The sequence below is a fragment of the Macrotis lagotis genome, chromosome 8, assembly GCF_037893015.1.
Source record: "Macrotis lagotis isolate mMagLag1 chromosome 8, bilby.v1.9.chrom.fasta, whole genome shotgun sequence".
NCBI lineage: Eukaryota > Metazoa > Chordata > Mammalia > Peramelemorphia > Peramelidae > Macrotis > Macrotis lagotis.
The window spans coordinates 156,014,687-156,027,271 of NC_133665.1; the positions used below are offsets into that span (position 1 = coordinate 156,014,687).

A 12,585-nucleotide genomic window follows, 5' to 3' on the forward strand; every position below is an offset into this window, starting at 1 on the left:
CTCATGGCATTTGATTATCCAATCACAATAGGAAGGCATATAGCATCATTTCAGATCCTCAGTACATAAAATCTCCATTGGTTATGGTCTATTTATGCACCAGTAAAAACATTCTTTAACAAAACAGAATTTTCTAGTTTACTGAATAAATATACCAGAAGAAATTGCAGAATAATGTTGGGTTGCCAAGCAACCCACAGCTCCACAGCCAGTAGTTTCTGATCAATTCAACTCATTCATCCAGCTTCTAAGTCAAATTGGTAAAGAATCCTGACCATTTATTGTTTTTCCCCTTTGGGGAAATTATGGTGACTTTTGGTAACACAAGAACTGACTTTTGGTAACACAAGAACACTTGTATTCACAGAGGATAAAAGGGATAGATGTTCTTTTGATCAAAATGCTACCCTAATTCATTATTCTCAACATGAGGCTTAAGGGGAAGCTATAATTAACTAACTAGACTAGCAACACTGATAAAATAAACTGCAGTAATTAGTAATGTTTGAGGTGTTAACTGTCCTCCCAAATTAGAGAAGGGGGGAAAAGACGATTCTTGCCTTCAGTTAAAATGTGAGCAATTTTTGAGGGGAAAAGCACTGTATCTGAATAAATAAAGGCTCTCCCTCCCCCCCCACTCCATTCCCCTGCATTGGTCTTCAAGGGAGAAAGAGCTACATGTGTTATGCTAACATGGGTCAATCAATCAGTAAACACTTATTGACAGAGATTACTGGATCTGGGAATATTAGGAGGGGAGAGAATGGAACAGTATCTTAGATCCTTTACAAATATTAGCTCATTTGACCATTATCCTATTTTTCCAATTGAGGTTAAATGATTTTTTTTCCCCAGAAACATCTAGCAAAGTGATCTAGGCTGAATTTGAACTCTTGTTTTTACGGATCTTTAGGCCTAGGGTTTGATACATTATGCCACCTGGTTGAAAAGGCACAAAGAGATAGCCTGAAGTTAGCTTTTTAGTTTCAAATTGTCTATGTGTCACATTGGAGGTAGTGGTAGATGGTAAGATGTAGATGAATAAAGGTTTTTCTTTGAATGAATCCATTTCTGGAATGAATAGAAGAAACATTATGCTTTACCTCATTAGCTATTTTAACTTAGCATATTGTATGTAAATCACCATAATAATTGCATTCTCCTCAGACTCTGAATTAGTTTCTTAGAATGAAACTGTAATCAAAATGTTCATAATTGAAAATATAGCAGTCAGTCTCCAACTGAAAAAAAAAAATGTACACTGATTGAAGCCAATAATAGAATGCATCATTGGCAATGGTTTTCCTGAAGAAACAAGAGTCCCATGCCTTGATTAAACCACATGATGTCAAGTTTTTTCCAAATTTGAAGCCAGTTCAACTCAATGATTGCTTATGTTTCTTTTCTCTTGTCTCTTCTTTAAAGAGTTGTTTTCCTTAAATGTATTTTTCTGACTGATTTAAACTGCTCATCTGATGGACTTTTTTTTTTTTAAAGAAAGCATTAAGTAATCTCAAAAATGGTAAAAACAGCATAGAATGCTTTGTTCTGTCATCTGTCTCAAATCAAAGTGAAAAATAATTTCCAATAAGTGGAACATCTATGCCAGGCCTCCTGGGAAACAATATTTAAATGATCAAATGAACTCAAGTCAAGCTGTCACATTAATTCTCTCACATACCTTTTAAACCTCAATTTGAAGATTAAGGCTTTCCTCAGGAGGGACTGTCAACACAGAATGCCTAAACTTTTACCAATAAATACAAAATTTAATCAGATTTTGCTAGGTGTGCTACCTAACTCTCCCCTTTGCTTATTAGCCTATTGGTGCAGTTTCAATGTTGAATCCTCCCTTAGTCAATGGAAAAGATCCTTCATAAAACAGCATATTGAAATCACTATAGTAAAATATTTAGACAGAATCAAAAAACCTAGTTTCTCAGCTTTGAAGAATAAGAATTAAGTCCTGTTTTACCATGTGCTGATAATCATTCATCTATACTGAAATCATTATCAAAGAAATGTCTCTAATTCAAATATGAAGCTGGGAAGTAGTGAAAATGGAAATATATATATATGTATATATATGAGTGTGTGTATATGTGTGTGTACACCTATGCACATATATATGCATAGTATATGTATGCTTTATATGTACACATTTACTCATACATATGCATGGTGTGTATTATGGATATCTATGCATATACTCATGTGAGCATATATAGATGCATTTGCCTATTGAGTATATGTGTGCATATATGTGTTGTATGTCTGCATAAGTATACACACATGAATATGTGGTTGTGTGTGCATTGTGTGGATGCCCAGGCATGTAAGTGTGCATCTACATGTGGGTATAATGTCTCCACATAGGGCAGTTAAGTGGTACCATGGATAGAGTCCTGATCCTGGTTCATATCTGGCCTCAGACCTCTTGACACTCAACAGCTGTGTGACCTTGGGCAAGTCACTTAATCTGACTGCATCCCATCGAGGGCCATCTTCAGTCATCCCGATTCCTATCTGGCCACTGGACCCAAATGGCTCTGGAGGAAAAAGTGAGGCTAATGACTTAGCATAGCCTCCCTCACTCAAATCTAATCCATGTGCTTGTCATGACATCACTCCTTTGATGTCATGGTTTTCGTTGAGAAAGACAAACAACAAAATATGCATATATTATGTTTCTGTATGTGTGCCCATCTATCTATCTATCCATCTATCTACCTAACATTTCTGGGGTTTGCCATCTTTCTGACATTCACCAGGTCCACATGAATAAATATATAAGATGGATTTCCAATAGAGAGCCTATATATTTCATGAGATCACTGAACTTCAAGGTAACAGCTCTGTTCAATGGGGTATTACATCATGTAATAGACTTAATGATTGAATTTAACTTTATAGAGCCAGGAGTATTACCTTCAGAGTCGATTCTGAAGAAATCACACACCCAGTGGACTGAAAAGTAAACACTGATTTCCTTTCACTAAAACCCATTGTTTGAGGGCCATGAGGACTTAGAATATAACAACCCCGGGGTGGGGGTGGGGGCATCAGATGATTCTACCATTCCATTCTAAAGGTCCTTTTTGTGAAGCAGGTACAAAATGGTCTTGAAATCCATTTTTAATGAACTGCACTACCCAGAAATCACACTCCATCAGATTCTTTTTAAATGATCACCCATTTGTCTCAATTTACTCCCTAACTACACTGAGGAGCTAGAAAGAGATGATGATATACCCTTACACTTTGTACCACTTTGGGGAAATTCACTGCAGCACTTAAGGATCCAAACGGGCAGAATGAAACCAAAGGTATGTCTGAACCACAAAATAGTATCCAGGCCCGGTATTATCCATCAGGGGCGGCTGATCTTAGACAAGCAGCTCCAAAAGCAGCAAGTGAACCTGAGAACAGGCAAACCTCTCCAATGCTGAGCCCTAGAAAAGACCTTGCATTTTATTCCCTAAAACGCTTTCTTCCTTTTCTCCCAATAGTCCAGTGGCTTAAAGTTTGCCCTCCCTCTCGACTGCTAAAACCCGCTCTTGGAGGCCCATTGAAGCCAACTTCGCCAGGTCCAGCTTGTTCAGCTCAATCTGTTCTGCCCAGAATCTCGCCTTATCGAAATGGTCTCCGTGGCAGTGACAGATGGTTTCGGAGGAGAGAGGGGAGCGGATGCGCTGGAGCAGAAGGTGGCTTCCAAAAGAGCCGCGGGAGCCCCCGGAGGAGCCCGAGGCGAGCTCGCGCGCTGTCCTGAACGCGGGCGCGTGGCCACGGCCCCGGGAGCGTGCGCCCCAGAACGCATTCCAGAGCTCCCCAAGTTGCCGGGGCCCCGGCGCCGCCTCCTCCCTTGTTCCCCGCGGGCTGAGCCTGGCTGGCTTTTCCCCCCGGGCAGCCCAAGCCGAGGATTTAAAGGGCAAGGGACCGACCGAGCCGCCGGGACTGGAAAAGTGGGATTTCCTGGTCCTCAGCGAGGAAGGCATCTCCTTCCAGCTGTGCCCCGTGCCAGCTGCGGGCTGCTCCCCTGGGGGGCGGGGGTCACGCGGAGCCCCACTCGCCCGGCCACACCGCCCCCTCGCCCCTTTCCTTCCTTTCTCGGCGCTTTTGGGGAAATACCGAAGCACCTCCCTAGCGCCCTCGCCTCCCCAGGGAGCAGGGCCAGTGCTGGTGGCCATGCCAGGTCACGCACCGGGCTCCTTGGCTTTCCCCATGCCACCCCCCGTCATCTCCCTCCCTCTAGAAACGCGACACACGCACACACACACACACACACTCACATACGCACGCACACTCACACAAACACACACACACACGCACACACGCACACACACGCACACAGACACGCACGCACCCACGCCTCTTGTACCTTGGCCAGGCACTTGCCCTTCCTCGTGGCCAAGGCTTCTACTTCAACTCCGCACTCCTTTCCCCCGGCCCCGCTGATGGTTATGAGTTGATTGGATTCTCCAGCCGCCTCCTGGCTGAGCCTGCGCCTGGCGAGAAGTGGACAGGGGCAGGAACTGCCCCATCTACGCCCCCCCCCCCCCCCCCACTGAGGACCCCCCCCCGTCTCTGCAGATCTCTCTCTGTCTCTGTCTCTGCGCGCACACACACACACACACACACACACACACACACACACACACGCGTCTACATTCACACTCCACACTCACACTCACACACACACTCACCAAAACGGCGGCACAAAGGAGGCAGAAGGAAGCCTCCGTGACCGGCATGTCTAGGTCCTTGGGCACGGCTTCCAGGGAGCCATGGCAACGCGGCGAGCCCCCAGTTCTTTCAAACTCACTCACTCACACCCAGACACGGGCACACTCACAGGCGCGCGCGCGCACACACACACACACACACACACACACACACACACGCGCACACACACACGCACACACACACGTCTGTGAGTCCCTGCTACTCTGCCCACCTATGGGGCAGAAGGAAGGCACTGGGGAGAGCCCGGGAGCGCCACCCCTTCCACAAAGCCCCCACCCCCCCGAGGGGCTCCCCCAGTCCTCCACCTGATCTGAAATTTTAACCGTGGACAGAAGGGGTGTCGGAGGGAGAGGCAAGGAGCCAGGGAGACGTAGGGCCGCCTGGAAGGGGCAGGTGGAGGACTTCAGACATGTTCCCTACTTTGGGAGAGACGGAGCTTGGTGACAAGGGGGAGCCCCCACACTCACACACACACACAGACATATGTACACAGATACACACACACACACACACACACACACACACATTGCCCTTTCCAACAGTGAACCAAATCACCCCCCCGATTCCCTACCTTGACAGCGGAATGCTTTAGGGGATTGAAAGGTGTGGGGAGGGAGAGAAATAGCTGGGGATCCCGCACCCCTATGTCCCCCAACACACCTCCTTGGCCTTCCAGGGCGAGATGAGACTCCCTGCTTCCCCAAAGGAAAGTTCTTCGGGCTCCCCAGGGGGCTCCCGGCTGGAGGAGGAGGAGGAAGAGGAGGAGGCTGCCTGGCAGGGTGAAGAGGCTCTTGTTTGCCGCCGCTCCTCCTCGGGGAGTACCCAGCCTCTCCCAGGCTGGCAGCACGCGAATCCGTCGGGGAGGCTCCGCCTCACCCCCTCCCGGAGCTGGCACAGGACAAGAAAAGGCAGCTCCCGGCCCGCCTCGTACCCCTCCCTGCCTGCCCACTCCCTCTCCTCTCCGAACGCAGGCAGCCTCACTTCCCTCGCCCCTCTCTCCTGGGTTTGCCCTCCCCGCCTCTCCTTTCGCTTTTGCCTCCCCCCTCCTTTGCCTTTATTCAGCAGCCTTTCTCCCTTTCCTGCCTCCAACCGGCCCCACTTCGCACAGCCTTCCACCATCCGGGCGCCCCGAATTGCCTCCTTTCCCCCGTCTTTCAGGCACTGGCTTCTTTAGCTTTAGGGCTTTTCCTTCCTAGGGATGGAGTCAACATGGGTCCTGAACTTTCCCCCCACCCGCACTCTAGATCTGTGGGATCCGAGAGAGACCTTGCCTCGCTTTTCCTCCAAATGGGCTCAGCTTGGAACAGGGGAAAGAGAATGCCGGTGCTCCCCGGGGTTTTCCTCCGTGCCTCTCCCAGATGGCTTGGCAGGACAGCTACGGTACATTTCAGAGGCCAGTGCTGAACTGGACCAGAAAAGAGCTCTCTCTGCCTAAGATGCATGCACACATAGACACACAAACACATAGATGGTGACCTCCAGCCACCAAGAATGTGGCAGCCCAGAATAGCGCATATGTTAAAAACTCTTGGTCATTCGGGAAATGAATCCACCTATATGCATGCAAACATAGATCTTCATCAAGGGGAGGGGGGGGATCCGACAACGTTTCATACTTTAAATACTCTTGGGCATTCAGATAATACATGCATATATGCATATATATGCACACACATACATGAATATCTATCTATCTATATCTAATTATCTATCTATATCTAATTATATATATATATATATATATATATATATATATATATATATATATACACAGAGAGAGAGGAGAGAGAGAGAGAGAGAGAGAGAGAGAGAGAGAGAGAGACATATACCCATCAAGGGTGTGGTATGCTATAACATTTCCTATTTTAAAAACTCTTGACCACTCAGGCAATACTTACATTCACACACACACCCCACACATACGCATGCATATATATCCCCATCAAGGGTGTGGTATGGTATATAACATTTCATGTTTTAAAAACTCTTGATCATTCAGGCAATATATACGTACATACATATATATCATCATTAAGGGCGTGGTATGCTATATAATATTGCATATGTTAAATTTCTTGGCCATTCAGGTAATAAAGGTGATTTTGTCACCATATTCCAAAATTATCAATCCTCAGATCTTTTATTTCTGTGTATGATGTGGTCTCTATGAAGACTTAAATTCTCCAGGACCATATTTTAACCTTGAATATCCGAGAATTCTTGGCACTTAATTATCATTTTTTTAAAAAAATGCTTTCCTTGTCTTCTTATCCATCTGTGAATCAGTTAACAAACATTCATTAGACACCTACTGTTTACTACTGTTCAATGCTATAGATACAAAGTGGAAAGGGGAGAGAAAACAATTATCCCTGCTCTCAAGGAGAGTATAGTCAAATGGGAGAGACTGCATCCATACTGCATGATCAAGTGCTTGTAAGATCTTGAAATCAATACACATTATTTACAAGCTTTCACTCTAAAACTTATTCAAATCTTTTTTTCTTTTTCCTTACTACCAGAGTTTTTTTTTTCTTTTAATCTGACCTTTCTAACTGGCCACTCATTAAAAAGGAAAGATCCTATCCAAAGTAAGTACTTCCTGACTGTTAGGAAATCATAGACTTCTAATTTTGCCTTCTCTGTGACTGGGAGATTGTCCTTCCAATTTCTGTTCTCCTTCAGCACAGTGAACAATAGCTATCTTTTAGAAACCTGAGGAAGCCTGGGAAGAGGATTCCAGCATGCAGAACAACAGAGACACAACTCAGAATCCTGCTTTCTGAAGTAACTGAAGAAGAGATTTCACAAATTAATAAGTGATGCTATAAATTTCAATAATTACTAACCTCAGCGGGTGGATTTCCTGCTTACTATGCTAGACAAACTCCAAATACAAGTGAGGGCGGAATTTGTCTCAGGCTTAAATTTGATGGTTTGGGGGGGGTAGCTTATTTTCCTGAGGCATAATTATTCATCTGGGATGATTTCTGAAGAGGAAGTTAAGACAGAATATTAAATATAGTCCCTACAAAGGGGGATATTATGCCTGTGGGAAAACATTTCCCAATGTCAAACTCTACAAAAGAAACCAAAAGTGAAGCTAAGCTTAGGAGTTTAACCACATTCTTTAAGCACAGCCAGAAAGCAATGGGTTCAAGTCTGGTCATGTACTAACTGTATTGTACTACCAAGGTTTCCCTTGAACATTTGCCTCCTTTTCTCCTTGACTTATATGCTTAAAAATAGAAACGTTGATTTATTTCTGAATTGAAATATTCCCCAAAGTAGGAAATTGCTCCAATATATATATAGAAACTCCATAATATGGAAGGTTTGAAATTTGAAATATTTTCTTTAAGTGTGGTTATTAATATAAGAGTCTTTGATGTATGAATTAAATGGGGCCAAAGGGTAAGTTCTTCAAAGGATGTATGTGCAATGCAGTAACTATAGTTCTGGTCCTGTCTCAGTTACTGACTAGTTGTATGACCTTGCACAAGTCATTTAAAATCTCTGGGAGTCCATTTTCTAGTCTCTAAAATGAGAACTCATGCAAACTCTCCTAGGATTGCTATATGAGGGTCAAATGAGATAATGTATGTAAATCATTTGGCAAATCTTTTATTACTCTATAAAATGTGAGCTATCATTTATCACTAAATGTCTTTCTTTTCTTTTTGTATTTCCAGTGCTTAGCACAGATCTTTACACATCATAAGCACTTTAAAAATGTGTCATTTATTCATTTTTTCTCATTTTTATTATCATTATTATTATTAGAATTAATAAGAAAAAAGATAATATGGCATAGGGATAAGCATTAGTCTCAGAGTCAGGAAGACAATTACTTACGTCTCTGACCCCTAGCTTAATGATCCTGGAAAAGTCATTGAACTTTTCAGTGACCCAGGAAGCTCTATGAATAAAGAAATAGGGGACATTTCCTTCTTAGTTGTTTCAAAAATGTCTATCAAAACTATTTTTATTAACCTCCATTATTAACTCTATTATTAAACTCCAAATCTTTCTCTTAGTCATTTATTGTCGAATAACTAACAACCACTCTGCTAATCCCTGGGAATACCAAAAACAAAAACTAAAGGTAATAAGCACAAGGAGCACACAGGCTCATTGGGGAGAAAAGAACAGTAATATCTAAAATACTCTAAATAAATAATGATAATAATTAACATTAATATTTGCTATGTTCTAGACATGGTGTCAAGCATCTTATAATTAATATTGCATTTGTTCCTTGCAGCATTCTCAAACATGGATATTATTATCTCCATTTTACAATTGAGCAAACTGAGACAAGTAGTGATTATATGACTTGCCCAGAATCACACAGCTAGTAAGTTTTCTTGACTCAAGGAAATAGTCATATATGTATATATACATATATATATATATGTATATATACATATATATATGTATACATATATATATAATTTATTCATGATAAATTGAAGATAATACTAGAAAAAAGGCACTGATATTAAGGAGATCGGGAAAGACTACATGTGAAAGATGGGAATCTGGTTACTTGTTCTTCCTTCTCAGAGAACCAAAATGACATCAGTAGTTTGTGGTCAAAATATAGTGTGTCCTGGGGCAGCTAGGTGGCATAGTGGATAAAGCAGTAGCCTTGGAGTCAGGAGTAGCTGGGTTCAAATCTGGTCTCAGACACTTGATAATTACCTAGCTGTGTGGCCTTGGGCAAGCCGCTTAACCCCGTTTGCCTTGCAAAAATCTAAATATATATATAGTGTGTCCTGTTGTGATTGATTCGACCAATATGAGCTGCAGGGGACGGGACGGGAGGGGAGGAGAGGGGAGGAGAGGGGAGGAGAGGGGAGGAGAGGGGAGGAGAGGGGAGGAGAAAGAAGGGAAAAGAAGAGAAAAGGAAGAGTTTGGTGAGAACACTATGGGAGTGTTCAGCCCTTCTTTCCAGGATCATGTCTTTAATTCTAAACAATGTAGCTGAAGGGTTGAGGTACATCACAGGTCTTTATCCCATAAATAGCTTTCAGGAAATGAAATTTCTCTAGGACTGTTACTTCATTTGCCTTCTTACTGAGCTAAGAATCCTACATCTAAACTTTTGCTTGTACTTTACTTTTGATGCAGTGAAATGCTGCCTTCTTTTTTTCTGTTTCTTTTTTTGGCAAGGCAATGGGTTTAAGTGGCTTGCCCCAGGTCACACAACTAGGTAATTATCAAGTGTCTGAGGTCATATTTGAACTCAGGTCCTCCTGAATCTGGGATCAGTACTTTATCCATTGCACCACGTAGCTGTCCAAATGCCATCTTTTTAAGGGATAGATGAACTAACAGAGTTTTGAATTTTTATTTGACAGCTTCTGAATTTTCTGATCATTTTTATCAAACCAATACTGATATTTGCAACTGTTCTGGCTCAGAAGAGTAAAATCAGTGTAGAACCAATCTTTGAAAGCTGCTCACTGCTTTATCTGCTCCATTGAGGTATGGTTCAACTTTCCCAGCAAGTTAGCAAGTGCTCTAATCTGATGACATTAAAACTTTTGGTTTTCTTCTTGCCCTGGGGCTGCTGCTTTTGTTGAATGACAATGTTTAAATTGAAGAGAATAAATCTATGATAAGTCTACACTCTGCAAACCACAACACCTTTGTTACTCTCACTGTCTGTTTCTTTTCCCTGAAATGACATAGTCTACTAAATGCCAATGTTTGCTGTGAGGGTGATTCATGACGTTTTGTGGTGTTTAGGGAAACAGAAGACAGTGTTAGTGATGAGTCAGTGCATAAGTCTTCAATATTAAGTGCCCATTGTTTTGCTGTTTCCGACTCTGTTTCTCTCAAGACTCCTTGCCATGTCTGATTATCTATGTGAGTATTCTGGCATTAAAGTCACCCAGAATTATAAGCTTGTCCTCTTTTGACACATTGATGAGAAGAGTCTCTGGGTCTTCATATATATATATATATATATATATATATATATACATATACATATATACATATATATATATACACACATACACATGTATATATATATATGTATATATGCATATATATGTCTGTTGTTTACTCCTTTTTCTAAGCATACAAGCTTACTGACTAGATTAGTTTTGATTGCAAAACCTATACCAGGGCAGCTAGGTGGCACACTGGATAAAGCACCAGCCCCGGAGTCTGGAGTACCTGAGTTCAAATCTAGCCTCAGACACTTAATAATTACCTAGCTGTGTGGCCTTAGGCAAGCCACCAACCCCATTGCCTTGCAAAAGCTTTTAAAAAAACCTATACCAGCTTCATGGTGCTCTCTTTCACTTCAGATATCCTAGAAAAATGTGTTACCAATTCTGATTTTGGTAAGCTGGCTTTCATTTGCCACGTTATTTCACCCAGGGCTGATATTTGGATGCAATACCTTCTGAGTGATCTCTCAATAAGAGTTGTTCATGTTTCAGCTCTACTGGATTTCTTGCTGTTGCTATGTGTGAACACATTCCATGAACTGATGATGGTGAGTGAAATCATCTTCACAAAATGTTTTGTACATTTCATGTGTATGTGCTTTGATCACAAGGTAGGATTCCCAGTTGCCATGGCAAACAGGCCATGGCTGGGTGAAGCAAATATTTTTAGGGCACCTTTTCTAGCTCCTTCCACCAAAATTCCACCACTGAATCTCACTGCTGCTTCCAGTGAAAAGACGACTCTATGGCCTAGGCTGTTGAATGAAAAATTGTGACTAGAATTCCCAGTGTACTTTCACCTGTTACTTCATCATTGATCTGTTGCCACAGGACTTTAAGGTAGGTAAAATAGGGAAATGTTACAGAAGATGTCTTTTGATTCATGAATAAATTGGATTTAAGTGAGGTTGTTGAAGTTGAAGACTGTTATTTCCCGATTTTGCAAAGTCCAGTGGCAAGACAAAAACCAAAATGAATGGCAGTGACAGGATACAATGGATGACTTTGCGATCTTCAAAGTCTAAGTGCTCTGCAGCACCTGCTTCAGATGCATACATGACCATTGGAACAAATTGTTCTCATCTTCTCATCCTACTGGGGGAAATCTTCACATGCTTAGAGTAGAAGCACTCGCTGACAGTGAACCAAAATGTTTGAGAAGTCTTGGTACCTAGAATAGCCCATTTGCCAGGACAGTTCAGTGGAATGTAACTACTGCTTACTTGGAATCACAGGTGAGAAATGAATCAGGGGAAAACCAAAGTTCAAAGCAGCCCTCAAAAGGGCTCAACAACCCTTACATCAGAGATATTAGCCTTCTCTGGACACCCTACATCCTTGCACAAGGTGTGAAACAAGGCAAAACTTGAAGGAAGTCAGGGAAGCCAGGGAAGTGAGGAGAGAAATCCAGGAATGGAGGACAGCCAGGTAAAAATTCATAGAGTTGAAAGATGGAATGCCTTCTGAGAGTAACAAAAGGAATGCTAGAATATTTGTAATGGAGTAAGGTGGAAATAAACTGGAAAGGTAAAATAGGAATATGTTAGAAAACCTTTAGAAGTCAAAAAGAGGATTTCATATTTGATACCAGGTTCATTAGGGAATTAATGGGATTTAGTGAATAGGGTGGGAAAAGGAAAACATAGTCCCAGTTGGACTTCAGGATGAGCACCTTTGACGGTTGCACATAGGGTAGAATGGAGTAGGGAGAGATTATTATAATTGTCCAGGCGTAAGTTAATGCCGGCCTGCACCAAGATTGTTGTAATGTCAGAGAAGGGAAAGAATAAAGATGAGAGATCCTGAAAAGGAAGAATCTAAAGAATCCTTCTGACTAGTTTACACCTTTCAAGGCTTTAGATAGAAAGAGCTGCCC

At 42.3% G+C, this 12,585-nt stretch overlaps 1 protein-coding gene across 9 annotated transcripts in view; it reads right to left on the reverse strand.

The window, feature by feature from the left end:
* The window catches only part of CHL1 (cell adhesion molecule L1 like), a 266,500-nt gene extending 260,912 nt beyond the window's left edge, over nt 1-5,588 (reverse strand). For 4 of the 9 annotated variants that reach the window (XM_074198702.1, XM_074198705.1, XM_074198697.1 and 1 more), the window contains exon 1: nt 5,404-5,588. The gene's annotated coding sequence lies outside the window, so the exon portion shown is untranslated. Of the gene's footprint in view, nt 1-4,378; nt 4,472-4,703; nt 4,950-5,314; nt 5,372-5,403 lie in introns of those variants that run through there. The other 5 variants (XM_074198707.1, XM_074198706.1, XM_074198700.1 and 2 more) reach the window with 4 other exon arrangements.
* Nucleotides 5,589-12,585: the final 6,997 nt, after the last annotated feature.